General features: G+C 35.1%; 1 long non-coding RNA gene across 1 annotated transcript in view; it reads left to right on the top strand.

Annotated features, from left to right (window-relative positions):
* The first annotated feature begins 1049 nt into the window (after nt 1-1049).
* The window catches only part of LOC114078666, a 50694-nt gene continuing 36013 nt past the window's right edge, over nt 1050-15730 (top strand). The window contains exon 1 of the long non-coding RNA XR_003580364.1: nt 1050-1654. This is a non-coding gene — a long non-coding RNA (uncharacterized LOC114078666). The remainder of the gene's footprint in view (nt 1655-15730) is intronic.

The raw sequence follows: 15730 nt of genomic DNA, 5'->3' as shown, positions 1-15730 counted from the left end.
CTATGAAAAGTCATAACGAATGCTAAGAGGTTAGTCTTAGTCCTCTTAGAGGACGACAACACCGGTTACTTCTAGAGGGTGTTCCCCGGGTGTGACAGGAACATCCTAGAAAATAGTGAAACAAATTAGTTCTACTCTTCATAATATATGAAAACTCTCCCGTTATTAAAATGTTTTGAGTGAAATGAGTCAAAAATATTCTACCAATTACATAAGCCTCATCCCCTGGCTTTCTATCTATGTATATAAATGTCCTTTTTTTTGTAAGTGAGCCTCATTCCTTAGGTTAAATAAACACTTATAGAATCAACGGCATTGACCATTGTTTTGATCGATTAGGTTGAATTGGGCATTGTTGACACCCAATTTTGGACCTCCACAATCTAAATTAATCAACGATCTTCCTAAATTTCAAACGATTTGAAATAATTGACTTTATAAAATTCAAAATATTTTTCAAATTTATTTTAAACTAGTTTTACCATTTTAAAATAATTTTAAAGTAATATATATATATATATATGTGTGTGTGTGTGTGTGTATATATACATATATATATATATATATGTATACATATATCTGTGTGTGTGTGTGTATAAACATTTTGAAAGTCATCTCAAAATTATTATTTTTAAATTTTAGTAAGTATTTTATTAAATTAGTTTAGTTTAAATAATTATTATAATTTTGAATCAATAGTTTAGAGTTGAGGTGATTATTTCATTTCGTCAGGATTAAGAAGCTTGTTAATTAATTAATATTAATTTGTCTTATTTAGAGTTTAATCGAATTTTTTAACTTAAATCATTTTGCTTAAACTCCAACTCTCCCTTACCTCACCTTAAACCCATCTAAAACTGAAAATTGGGCTCATTTTTCAGTCCAATTCCAATCCATTAGCTGCATTCCTCAGCCCAATTTTTCCTAATATTTTCAGCCCGCTCTTAAATTCCAGGCCCATTCCCAATATTTTTCACAAAATACCCAGCCCACAAAAAAAAAATAAAAATCCATTTCAGCAAATACAACAATATAATCCATCGTGCAATATCAAAACGACCCCCAACTGCGTCTTCTTCCTCGTGAGAATGAAAACCAGTAAATGGCGAACGACACCCAAAAACTTTCAACCTAAATCGAGCCTAGTCCAGCAGTGATCCGACCCCAATGTCCAATATTTGAAAATCATCCAGGTGTCTCAATCTTACACCTCCTTCGTCCTTCACTCTCAATACAGCGACTCAAATCGTTTTTCCGTTGAAGAATGGTACAATTCCAATTTCTCAACCTTATCCTTCGGAAGCATTCAAATTTCAAATTCGAAATGCAATCCCATTTTCCCCCTTTTTTCCAAATCTTCCTCTTATAAATACCCATCTCTTTTACTGTTAAAGGGGATTTCTTTTGTTTGGAGGAGATGATTTTTTTTGACACAAAATTTACTATCTAGAATAGAAGAGAATTTTCACAAAAAGAAATAGACTAAGAGATCAAAATCTCCAAAAAATAGCTATATGAAAAATACATTAAGAGATCACAAGCTTAGTGATTTTCTCATTCAAATTCATCGGAGCTCGTTGGAATCTGGTGAAGTTCCGTTTGTGGTGAAGTCACGTTCTTCCCCTTGTCGGCTCAGTTCGCTTCCTGGAGCAAGGTAATATCTTCTCCCTTGTTTACTATTCATTTGGATTGCGAGTGATGTGCGATGGACCCGTCTCTGTTCGATTTTCTGTGACTTCTTTCTTGATTTGAATATGATTATTCATGGCTCTTTATCTTCACGGTTGGGATTACTGACTGACTATTGTGTTACACATGTTTATATTTAATTAGAGGTACAAATTAGGTTATTCTTTGTTTTATGTTTTAAACTTGTCGTGTTGTTTTGAATCACATGTTCTTCTTGCCTCACTCTAATTACAAATGTGTTCGCAAGCATCAAGGAAGTTCCATTGGCTTCATATGTTTGTATTTGAAGTCACTGACTCGTCTTTGATTCTGTATTGTCGGTTGAGCCTCTGTCTCTCTTGTCATAATAGTTTAGATGTTCATGTGGTTTATGGTTGGAATGTTTTAGCTATGTTGTTTTGTCTTCTTTACTACTTGATTGTATCTTGATCATTCTACTCTATTAAGAAGGGATTAGAGTGCAAATTTGTGTCCAAGAATGCCAGTATTTGGGATTATATCTTAATTTTAATCTTGATATATGACTATTTTTTTTTTTTTTGCTTATTTGTTATGCAGTAATTTAGATCTTGACTAAATTATATCTACTGTACTTGTTCATAATGATCTTTCTTAGAGTTCAAAGGTAGCATATTTGTTTCTTTTAGTTACTTGAGCTACTGTTATAAGTTTAGTTAGTAGCTTCAGTTTATTTTGTTTAGGATCACATTCATCCTTTGGAGTTCTTTTTTTTTATAGATAATATTTGTTATTTAGTTGTTTTAAGAACAAAGATTAGATGACCTTAATTCCATTTTGTGTTTGTCGGTTCATGTTGATCCCGATAACATGTTAGATGGTCTTTAAATCCATGATCCATATCCTAACACTTGAAATTCCTATACTAAATTGATATGGCTGCAAATTAGAAGCTAATGATTTCTTACTATTTCTCTGTGCATGAACTGGTTCAAATCGAGTCCATTGGACTCTTCCTTTCGCCCTTGCATCTTGGGTTGAGTTAAAACCTGACTTTCATCCTTTTCGAGTTAACCAAATAAATTGGAAGCTTCTGTGAGGTGAATGAGGGCTGAATTACAGGTCTTGAAGCCATAAAAAGTGATTGTATACATTAGTATACAAACAATATATACAGGAAAACAATCTGATATACACTAGTTGTATACAATTTTATATAGAAAAAATGCAGAAACAGGACTCAAAACGCAGATATACTGGCCAAATTCTTAAATATAGGTTGAAGACAGAAAAAATTGATCTCAAAAAGTCTGAAAGGAGTAGTATACATCTATTGTATACAACAGTATTTTCAGGGGCGAAATCAGGCTGAAACTCATCAGCAGGCCGAGTTTTAGATTTAGGACTAGACTTGGGTCAAAATCCCATCTGATTTGGAATTTGGGCAAAGGGCCCAAATATTAATGTTTCTTGCTTTACTCTTGTTTATTTATTTGTATTAACTAACCATTTTATTTGTAATTTCCTGTTGAATTAAATTTATTCCCAAAAGATAGCTATGTCTTCTCGTATGTTCAAATTTAAATATTTATATTTTTATTTATTACCTAATTTTATTTACTTTAGTTATGTTGCAACATAGGGTTGAATTCCTTTAAACTTTTCTTTTAGTTTATTTCCCTTCCCTTTAAAAGTGAGCTCTCATTACTATTTTATTTATTTATTTTTTTTTTAAATTAGTCAAAAGTTATTTTTGTCAAATCGGGGGTCAACCGCGAGTTAGCGGGCATTCCGAGGACCTAACACCTTCTCGAAATGTACATTTGAACTCGGAACCCTTTTTTCAATTGATTTTACTTGTTTAAATCTTTTGTTAATAATTATAAGTTTTTCTTGATTTTTACTAAAAAATTAAGTGGTGACTCTGCCTCTTTGAGAAATTTATTTCTCTTATATCATAAGATTAATTGGTTTTTCGAAAACATAGTCCTTTTTATTTTATTATATTTTTTCGTATAACAGAAATGACGACTCTAATGGGACTAATTAAGTTCTAAACATGAGATTTGACTGTTTGACTAATTGTTATTAATTGTAAAACGATATTTGTGCTGAATATGTTTAAATTATGTAACTGTCATTGCATTTCATGACATCTTCCGCTATACATGTATAGTATATTAAAGGACAATTTGTAGAACCGCAGCCAAGGTTTTTTTATACTCATCCTTTTTTTGGAACGATCGACAATTTATTGGTTCGTCATGCGTCCAATGGTTGTCATGAATTCTAGCCTAAGTTGTCCGCTTATGATCCCGGTATTTCAAAGCCACTCTTAGTCAACTAGCGTAGAGCCGAGCCGAAATCCCAAATTTAGGAGCATTTGAACTAAGATGACCCAATACCCAAGGTCTGTTGGGGTCATTAGAGAGACCACCTTGGGTCCAAAACGGCCCACGACCTAAACGGACGTTCATACTTATGTGTTTAAATTTGAAAGATGTATACGTTGTTTGAAAATCATTGTCTCATGGGGTAAGGATTAAATTATAGTTTATTTAGGTTGAAGAATGAGTTTCAAAAGCTATTAATCCATTCAAAGACGTTGCCACCCGAAGATGACAAAAAAATCAAGAAAGAAGAAGGATCTTTTGTGGATGTATAGATTAGGGTCGTACCCCTGCATTAGACTGATTATTTGTATCCCCTTTTCCTTATTATGTGTCTCTATTCAGTTTATTTGTAAAACTTGTATAATCTTGAATTTTTGGTTCAATAGAATTTTTCGAATGACGTATATATCCCTCTAATCGCTAAGCCTATCCTTTGCACAAAAGTATCACATCAGTGTTCGGATCACGTAATAACTATTTACGTGATATAATTTCTTATGTGAATATGTTGATTTATTTGGAGATATCTAGATTACTCTTCTTCAAATTGTTTTTAGAGCCGCTATGCACAAATGTCAAGTCACTATCAAAAGTGCGTCCAAATACTCTTCGATCTTTAGTTTCCCGATAAAATTCGAACTTCGTTTTTTTCAATTATCACTCTCATATCAGAAAAAAGATTCATCTTCTCAAAGTGAAAAAATATCAAATAGGTCGATCTACGTAGGACTTGAACTCTCCCTTGTGAGATACGTAGGCAACCATTCAAGGTTCGGTCCCCATTTTTGAGAAATTTTATCTTGTCCAAAGAAATTATACTTATATCTCAATGAGGAATCAAAAGTACGACAATGAAAGATACCGCCGACTTTGTCTAGACTCAAGTTGACATTTTTTATTTATTAATTTCAAAGTCAAATAGACAAATTTGTGTCTATTTAGCAATTTCTCTATATTGTGGGCCAGTTTATCTCCGAGTAAAGCGACTCTTGTGTGTTTACACCTATGTGTGATATCTTGTACTATTTATCCCTTTGAGGCACTAACACATTTGTCTTTTGAGTTTTTTCATTTGTCCAGTATTTAGAACTGATTTGTGTTGATAAGTGGGCTGATCGTCCTTATTTAAGAAGATCTAAGGCCCCCAAAGATTTCTTCCGCGATTAAAGTTTGGAAAAAGAATAGGCAATAATGGGTGATAACAATGATGAGATTGGCCTGAATGATGTTGTCATGTCTCAACCCGTCGCCGCAAATCAAAATGAATTAATTATGCAGTTGATGCAATAGACTATCGAAATGAGGGTCGAAATGCAAAGAATGCAAGATTTTTCTAATCTGATTTCATCATTCAACTCCACTTTCGTCCCACAAGCGCTGAATAGGTTCAAAACCTACCCTCTAACCCAACTCAAAATCCTCCAGCCACTATAGAATTACCAAATTTTACCTTCTCATTACCAAACTCCACAACCGAGTTATCAAATTCAACGTCTTATTTACTAAACTCACCTTCACATTACCAAAATATCCATCCATATTATCAAGCTCCATCGGTTAATTGTTAAAATATCCAACCAAGTTACCAAAATCCACCACGATACTACCAAAGTACCCTTCCTAGCTACCGAGTTCCTCAATATTCAAATTTCTAAATGCAAGTGCTAACTCGCCAAAATCATCTAAACTACCGTCAAGTACCTTGACATTGTCCTCCTCATCCAAATTGTGAGAACAAACCGTCTAAAGTCTTTACTCTGTTGGTTGAGAGCTGAACACTACTTTTTGAGAGATTGAAATTAGTTGGAATAATACAGACAATTAATCCAAAAAATATTAATGTCAACTCTAAGCTTTATAGACCCGATCTTCACTGTGCTTACCATTCAGGAGGTGCAAGGCATATTACTAAAGATTGTATCAACTTCAAGCAAAAATTCAAGAAGATCGTCACTCTTTAGACTGACACTCCTAATGTCAATAGTAACCCTATGCTGAATAATTCAGGGGTAAATATGCTTGAAGTCGAAGATGGTTTGAATGTGAAGAAAGTCATAATCTCAGCAAACCTTGAAGAGACTGAGAAAGTTGTAATCCCTCCAATAAAAGCAGAAAAATCCAAATTTTTGATTGTGTCACCTCATCAAACTGTTGCTTTAATGCCAAAGGATGGTTAGAACAAGCAGAAGATTGATCAAGCTTTTCCAAAATCATTCTCTCACTCGTACCGGTCTTTTCCAATGAAAAATGGTGTAGTGGAAAGAATCAAAAAATGATTCACAAAATGTTATATTGAGCTTGAAGAGATTATTGAGACACAAGTCATACTAGAGAACGATCTAAATGAGCAAATGCATAACTGGACATCCACCCCGCTCTTGATTCCTCGCTGGTCTTGTGAGAATTATTTTTGAAATTGTTGATGTCGTATCTTGTCACAAGATGAATGGACAAAATGGTGTAGATGCTGGACAAACTTGAGGACTACAATTAAGAGATCATGATACCCAAACACTTGGTTGAAGAGTTCTGACAGTTTGAAATTCCCGATAAGCTGAATTCTGAGATCTGAACAGTGAATCATGAAAATGATGAACGCATCAAAGAAATCAAAATTGGTGCCTATCTCACGAAAATACAGGAAAAACAATTCATCAGTTTGCTTGACGAACACATCGTTACATTTGTTTGATGACATCACATGTTCGAGCATAAATATTAGATCTCATAAGTGATCAATCTACTTAAATGTCGTCAAGAGATATTATGCGTGAGGTTTTTCGTTCGTGTTTCTGTTATTTCCTTGTAATCACTTTGTTTAGAATTTTATTCCTCTTATAATGAACTACGTCTGGCCTGAATTCTCAAGAATGAGATATGTAGGTGGTCTATGTTGGCCTTGGTCACCCCATTTATCTCTTTTAATGTTTCCTTTTGTATTGTAACTACGTTTGACCTAAATTCTCAAGAATGAGATACATAGGCGGCCTATGTCAGCCTCAGTCAGTTTCTTTGTAAATTTCATATTATCTTTTGCCTTTGAGGGAAAACTACGTTTGACTTGATTCCTGCCTCAACCGAATACGTCGGTGCCACAATGGTTTGTCATATCTCTCGTAAGATGTCTATTTCTATTTAAATTAGAAAATGGGATAGAATTTTTGATAAGGACTCAAAAATTCTCGAAAAGAAGATTTTTTCTCCGCATGTCGAGACTGAAGTTACTTTGAGATTTGCAACTGGGATAGAATTTTTCTAGAGGATCTCAAAAATTTTGTGATTCACCTACAATGTTTAAAGATAAGCCAAGAAAGTTAACTGGGACAGAAAATTTAAGAATGACCTAAAAATTTCAACTAGGCATATCAGAGAGTTAGAACGACTTTGAATACCTCCTAGCAAGTAACCAGACAGACTCTAAGACATCAACCTCAAGAAAGTTTGCTAAGCCTGACGTGACATGACAGTTGACAGTGGTGTTTTCCTAAATACTACCTTTTGAAAAACCTATTTTTCTAAAACTATCCTTCATGTTTCAACTATTTTTTGCATCTTTGTCTTAACTATCAAGAGGCGGGAGATTAGAAAAATCAACCGAAAATAGTAGTACAAGGAGTAGATGACCGACGAGATCGACACAGATCAGTTCATTTTAAAACTAATAATTTTTCTGTGGAAGCAGGTTTATAGGTTCACCTTGAAATTAGAAGATTCCTCCATTCGATTAACATGGAGAAGTCAAAAAGGGGTATCTCTTTAGAATTGACAATGTTTTATGGACGCAGACCTATAGGAAATATTTTATGCTTCTTAAACCAAAGACTCGGGAATTTGAACAATATTATTTCATTCAATTCCCAACAACACAAATTCTATAATGAACGTCCAACTATATTAAAGGATGAAACAAATGAAAATCTCGAGGAAAGATATTTTATGGTTTTTCATCAACTAAGAAATACTTAAAGGGCGTTACCCACATCGTATCATCAAACGTGATATTATTACTACTACTTAGAAATTCATCTATAAGGTATTTTCAATGGAGATGATACCACTTTTCTAAGGATCATTTTCATTTATATTGTCAATTTAGATGATACTGTTACTCAAAAGATACCCCGAATATCACCTATGTTGCTCGATGAAGCATCTTCTTTGCTCGGTGTCGATAGACATCATTCTATCGATGGATAAACATCATCATATCAACAAATCTTTATCATCTTTATTATCACTATCCTACCAGTGGATCATCACCTTTTTACCTACAGATCGTTATCAACATCATCCTACCGACGGTTATTTATCTTCTTCATTATCATTATACTATCAATGGATTATTATTATTATACTATGAATGGATCATTACCATTATCCTATCAATGGATCAACATTATCCTACCAATCGATCATTGTTACCATCATACTAATGGATCATCGTTATCCTACCAATGGACCATAAACATCACCCTATCGATGGAGCAAAATCATCCTATCATTTTCATCCTTCCAAGGAATCATCATTATCCTATCAATTAATCATTACAATTATCCTACCTATGGATCAACATCATCCCACCAATGGATATTCATTAGCATTATCCTACTAATGAATCATTATCATTATACAACCAACAGATTAACATTAACCTACCAATGGATCAATGCATCATCATCCTACCGATGGAGCAAAATCATCCTATCATTATCGTCATCCTACCTATGGATCATCATTATCCTATCAATGAATCATTATCATATTCCAACTAATAGATCATCATTATCCTATCAATTGGGTCATTGTCGGTATCCTACCAATGGATGAACATTATATCAATGGACCATTATCATTATTATAATCCTACCGATGGATCAACATTATCCTACCAATGGATCATCATCATCATCCTATCGATGGAGCAACATCATTATCCTTTCATTATCATCATCCTATTAACGAAGAATCATCATCATATCGATGGAGTATCATCATCATTCTATTGATGGAGCAACCTCATTAACCTATCATTGTCGTCACCTTATTAATGAAGAATCATCACCCTATCGATGGATATAAACATCATCATCCTATCGATTGAGCGTCATCACCATCGATGAAGTCTCTTTTCGAGAATGGACAAAGTTTTTGTTTAGAGGACAGACAAAATATGCCGAGCCTTCACTAAGGACGTCTAAGAATCGTACAAAACAACGGATGAATCACGACCCTTCGGGAAATATTGACATGAGACTTTTTCCTCGAACCAAAGAAGAGAATGCTCCTTTTGTCGAGTTAGGCATAGAAGAGTCATTCAGAGATGAGACTTATCTGGCGAATTTTCTCGCATGTTGGCTATGCAAGTTTGTTCTTCCTAACAAGAAAGTTGATTGTATTCGTGCTAGTGTCTTCAAAGTCGCAAGCTTGATGTCTCATGGAGAAATATTTTCTTTGGCGGTGTCGTTCCTAGCAAGCATCTATCGCGGCCTCAGGGATATATCCACTTCTTCAAACTTGGGCGCTTGTAATAGATTACTTCCCCTTCATTATGAATATGGTTTGATAGGTGAGTATTTTGAGACCTACTTCCGTGTTACCCGTCCTCAACGAGGTGTACGAATGTGGCAGATTTCTGGAGAAAACATGGCAAAATATTTTGATCTTGTTAACGCTCGCATGTTATTTCAACAAGCGAATGTGCTTGACCTCCACAATTTTGCCATGCTACAAGGAAAGGAGCTTCATATTGATTATAGCGGAAACTTTGTCCACTTTATGGAGCGATTTTCTTATAGGCCTCTGTTCAAGTTTTGTCACTTTAAGGCTGGATGATGAAGTGATTGTGGAGCCTTATAACCCTCATCGATTCAGTCGATAATTTGGATATTGTCAAGACGTTCCTGGTGCACTCAAAGAGCACTATTATGATGGTTCACTACTAGGTTTGTTGCTACTATAGGATTCATGTGTTCATCTTGGGAGATCTTTGAAGATCATCATAACAATGCGTCCATCCAATAAGGAGTCTTTAATGACTCATGAATATCAGATTGGTGGACATCCAATTGAGATATTCTACTAAGACGAAGTACCCACACAATTTTGAGAGGCCCGAAAAAAGATGATATTTCTTTACCAATCAAAGGATAACAAATTCAAGAAAACCTTCCTCAGTCTTTACAGTCAAAGGAGATACCAAACATCCCTATGCAATTTGTAAGAGTTATTTCCAAGTCAAAAAGTTCAAAGAGCAAGACTACTCATGTGGATAACGGAGTTAAGGGTCCTTTATAGAATCCTAAGGCTGCCAACCTCACTGATAAAGAGGTGATCGACATAACTCTCAAGAGGAAGAAACCTTACAACTCATCGGACAAATGTGTTGTAAAGTCACTTGGCATTGCACCATCTTGAAGCAACACGTCAAAAACGTCTATTTCACTCCATGAGACTGACATTAGCACTAGTGCAACCTCTTGCTCCAATGAGAGCAATGTTAGCCAAGAGCTACATTTGAAGCGTTTCAAGAAAAAGCCTAAGGACTTGAACAATCAACAATGCGAGTTTGCTGAATTGGATTCTACTAGTATTAATACAGCGATCTATGAAGATGGTGATGCTTGTTCTACAATGCCTTTGACAGAATTGGCACAACAGGTAAAAGTCACCTCTTGAATATTTCTATAAACTTCCCTGCCCTTTTTTTTTTCCAATCATTAGATATCAATTTTGACTTTTTTTTAATTATCCAATTGGGTCTTGGTGAATCCCTTGCGATGTAGACGTATTTGAAGATTGTATCAGAAGCTCGAATTCTCTCAATGTGGAGAAGAGTTCTCACCTCCCTCTTGTTGAAGTTAAGAGTCAAGACGCGAATGAGATTCAACCAACAAGCTGATGGTCCCCTTTTCTGAAAAGGTTGAAACTTTTCAAAACATCTCAACTACTAATGTGGAGGTTGTTAAAACTTCTCAAATTGGATATTCGGATGTTTCCAAGCATTTGGTCCTCCCTTTGCTGGGAATTGCCTCTAATTTTGAATCACAAAAGACTATTTCTAGCTTCAAATTGTCTTACGTTTCTGGAATGTAGCGCACCTTATGTGAGTGTATCACTCAATTCTCTGTTGAATCTTCAGAGAACCTCAAAGAGTTACAGGAAGGTGTTACCTTGATTCTTAATGCGATTTGAGAAGTTAACACCATCAATCTTAATCCTTTAGAGGTTCTTAAAACATATTTTTTTTCTCAAGAAATATAGAGCTTACGATGTAGCAAGGCTGTTCACTTCTTAAAAGAATGCAAGGGATTCTCATCAAGAGTTGCTTACTGCTGCCCAACAGTGTCTTGATACCGCAAATGAGGAGAGAATCAATATTGAAAAACACTTGGAAGAGCTTCAAAAAGTCCTTGCAAGATATGAAAAGGAGTTAAAAGCGTAGGTTTCAAAGAAGAAGAAAACCATCTAACTTATTGAGGATCATCAAAAGAGGTTGTCTGAAAATCAAGAGACTATCACTAATCGTGAAGATGAAATTCATGCCATTCAGAAAATCATTCCCTTGTCAGAAATAGAAATAAAAGAACTAGCGAAGCTAAAGGAAGATGTCGAGACAAGTCGTCACCAAATCCTTAGCCATAAGCTTTTTGCTTAGTCTTTTATCCCGCCTAAGGACGTTGTTTCTCAATTTCGTGTTCTATTTTGTTGTTTTTTTGTCTTGTTTTTTTTTGGAACATTGTTCTGATGTAGTGACCATCCTTATTTAATTAATAAAAGTGTTCGTTTTTTCTTATTCTCTAGTGTTTTCTTTTAATTCTCTATTTTGAGTGCTTGTCGTGTACTTTGTAACTACTCCACATGCCGGACAACTTTCTCAAAAATTTCATCTTTGAGCTCTTATGTTTAAAATTGTGTATCTCGTAGTAGGAACACTCAAATGACGAATGTATCATTTCATTAGAAAGATAAATCATACAAATATAATATATGTGAAATTCATGACTGAAAGATTTCTGGGTTGGTACGCCTACTATTCCAAAGTTAACTTGAATGTTGCCTTGATTATCTTTTCAGCATATAGCACCTGCGGTAGAAAACCAATAACTCGATGTGGAAAATAAAAATAACGTGATTCCTCTTTCATTGGAAGCACAACTCATAGAAATATAACATACCGCAAAATCACTGCCAAAATCCTTCCAGATTAGTACAGATATATATTCAAAGTTAGCTCTAGTTCTGTCTCGCTCAACTTTTCAGCTTCAGCAACTTCGGGAGAAAATCAATATCTCGGTGTAGGAGCCTCGACAAGATGCGATTCTTGTGCCGTTGGAAGAATAACTCATAGGAGTAGAACATACGTAAAAATCACAGCCAAAAGCCTTCCGGATTAGTAAAGATATATTTTCAAAGTCAGCCTGAATTTTGAAACTATGAGCTTCTTATTTCACTGTGACGAAACTTCTAATCTTCAGATTGATTGGCTGAATCACAATACAGTGTTGATATGTTTATCAGTACTGATGTTGCATTCGAGTCGGCGAATGACAATCCTGAAACCTTAGTGAAAGATGATTCTGCTTTCGAAGAAGTCCGACCTTTGGAAATAATGTCGTCTCCAATTAATAGAAATGATGGAGCTAATGTTGGAGCATATTAGATACTAGGAATTTCCTCTCTTGCACTGAGTCTTGTTGCAGCTACAGTTTTCTATGTGAAGAGAAGTGATAATACTATGCATCCAGTAGTAGTTCATGTTGATCAAGTCCCATGTAAGAAATGTGCAACACTCCATGTTGTCAAGGAGAAGTATTTCTGTCAAAATTGGCCCACAAAAGTCGATGTCACGGGAGAGTCTTGTCCCTCAAAAATGAAAATCTTTCAGATAAGTTCATCTTATAGCAAGAAAGACCCAAGATCAGAGAACAATGAGACTCAAAGCATTGAGAAAAAAATCGAGGAAGAGTAACAAAAGAGGGTCCTTGACCGCATCTAAGTTCTCAATAGTTCACCTTCTTATGGAAGTTTCACTACATATGAAAGGATTCCTAACAAGTATTCATGTAAAGGAGAATAATTCATCACCCCTGTAAGGCGCTCGAGCAGAACTAGAAGTCATGTCATTTCTCCATGAATATTTTGAAGTCATGTCACTCTTGCATTGACGACTGAAATAAAAATTGTCTCTTGACCTTGGAGTGTTCTTATCATGATCTTTGCGGCTATACCATTTCAACATAGAGCTTTGATCCAAAATGGTATCCAGATTTGATGTCATAGGTAAAGATGCCCCTAACTTTGAGTAACTTACTAAAGCATTAGTGAATTACAAAAAAATTATCTCCATCGTAAAAAAACTCAAGTAGAATGTCAAATCGCTTGATCCAATGCTAATGAACTCCTTGGCGAGCTTTTTTTTCTTTTAAATTGCGGAGAGGGATTCAAGAACATCAGCGTATGTAACAATGATGATCAAGATCTTAATGACTTCCCACTAATAGGCCTTTGAAATTCTCAGATCCACTCAAAATATGATGATTATTTATTTAGTTTTTTTTAGCTTTGAGTGGTCGTGGTAGAAAATTCACAAGTTAGCAAAGAAGTGTCTGAACCACGAGCTAATTTCATGTTGTGAAGTAGGATCCAAGAATCCTCCCCTTTTCTCATTTGCGACGCATTTGAACTTCATGTGCTAGCTACATAAAATTTAAAGAGCTAGTGTGATGATCAAGCAAGCCACCCAACCTTTTTTTTACTCATTTGACGGAGCTTAGAGTTATTACTCCAAGCGCCTAAGTACCTCGGTGAAGAGGATTAAGTCATATCGTAGTTCAAAATGATGAGTTTTTTTTTGTTTTTTTGGGTCTTACACAATATATACTCTTGCGGGCCAGGAGTAATCTGCAGTTTATGCTAATATCTAAAGGAGCGTAACCAACCTTCATGGGAAGTATTGCTTCGGGAACTTGGCGTTGATTGGACCAACTCTTACACCATCTTGGTCAACAATTTTATAAGCGCCACTTGAATATGCCTCTTTCACAACATACATTTCATCCCATTTTGATGTAAACTTGTCACCTATGCGTTTGTTGAGGATTATGGGTCTCATGACTGCTAAGACAAAGTCTCCCACTTGTAATGATCGAGGTCGCACTTTCTTGTTGAACTCTATTGCAAGTCGAGATTGATAACACTCCAACCTTTGTTGTGCTTCCAATCTCTTTTCATCCAATGCCTCCAACTCTGCTAGACGAAGTTGAGCGTTGCTTTCAATTGTAAGTCCCTCTTGGACTGCTATTCGCAATGATGGGATTTTCTTCTCCAATGGAAAGACTTCTTCTACGCCATACACCAATGAAAATGGTGTCGCTTGCTTAGCCGTTCTAAAGGTTGTACGATATTCCACAAAGCTTTATCAACTTTCTCATGTCAGTGCCTTTTATTCTTTACGACTACCATCTTCAATAGGTTATCAAGTGTCTTATTAAAGGCTTCAACAAGACTATTGGCAGGTGCATTGTACATTGAAGATTTATGTTTTTTAAAGCTGAACTTCTCACACAATTGTTGAAGGGTGTTCCATTATCAGTTACTATACATCTTGGTATGCCATATCCATAAATTATGTTTGATTTAATAAAATCAACAACATTTTCCTTCTTTACTCCTCTTAATGGTAGAGCTTCAGCACATCTACAGAAATAGTTAGTGGTAGCCAAGATATATATTTTTCCTTTTGACAACCTTGGAAGAGGTCCAACAACATCAAGTCTCAATGCATCGAAGGGCATGAGGATACAGTTGGATGCAGATCCTCTAGAGATTGATGGATGTAATTACCATGGAATGGACACGCCTGACACTTCTTATAATATATCAACAAAATATTATTATGTTATAAGAATATTTTGTGTTTTTGTGATCAAAGAAAATGTGAAATAAAATAATAAACTCAAATCACTATATTACCTTTTTAACATTAGTTTGATGTGCAATCACTTATTAAGGTTTTAAACATTAAGTTTTCAAACATAGTTACTGATTATGTAAATTTGTCATGAATTAAGATTTATGTTGTTTTTTAACTTGAATATTTTAAATGTAGTCTATGTTATAAATGACAGAAACGAAGTTTCTTAATGACGAGAGGGAGTTGGTTGGATGGGAAGCATCCCTGACTTTCAACGCAAAGGTTGCGAGTTCGAGTCACCAAGGGAGCAAAAGGGGTAGGAGTTGGGTTGCGAATTCGAGTCACCATGGGAGCTAAAGGGGTGGGAGCTCCTAGGGAGGGTGAAAAAATAATAAAAAAATGGTAAAAACTATTTCAAAAGGATTAAATAAGATAATGATATTGTGTGAATTATAAATCCTTGTAGAGTGTAGTTATTCGAGTTCTAAAATCATATTTAAGGGGTTATGAATTACCACAAATTGATTTTAAAATGCACCACAAATTGGAAATTCATTTTGTGGTGAGCGTAATTGTGACTCTATTAAACGGTCACAAATATGCTCCGGCATAGGTAATTGTGGCAGTTTCTAAAACCGAATCAATTAATTTTGTGTGGGTCAAAAACTCCCACAAATTGATAAAACCCTCCCCAAAATGTCCCCTTTTTGCATTATAATATGTGTTTGTATAAAGCGAGAAAGAGAGAAAGGCAAAAAAAACTGGACAGGTGAAGAT

This window comes from Solanum pennellii, chromosome 1, assembly GCF_001406875.1.
Source record: "Solanum pennellii chromosome 1, SPENNV200".
NCBI lineage: Eukaryota > Viridiplantae > Streptophyta > Magnoliopsida > Solanales > Solanaceae > Solanum > Solanum pennellii.
The sequence above is the reverse complement of the archived record's forward strand: the minus strand, read 5'-3'. Positions and strand labels throughout refer to the sequence as shown.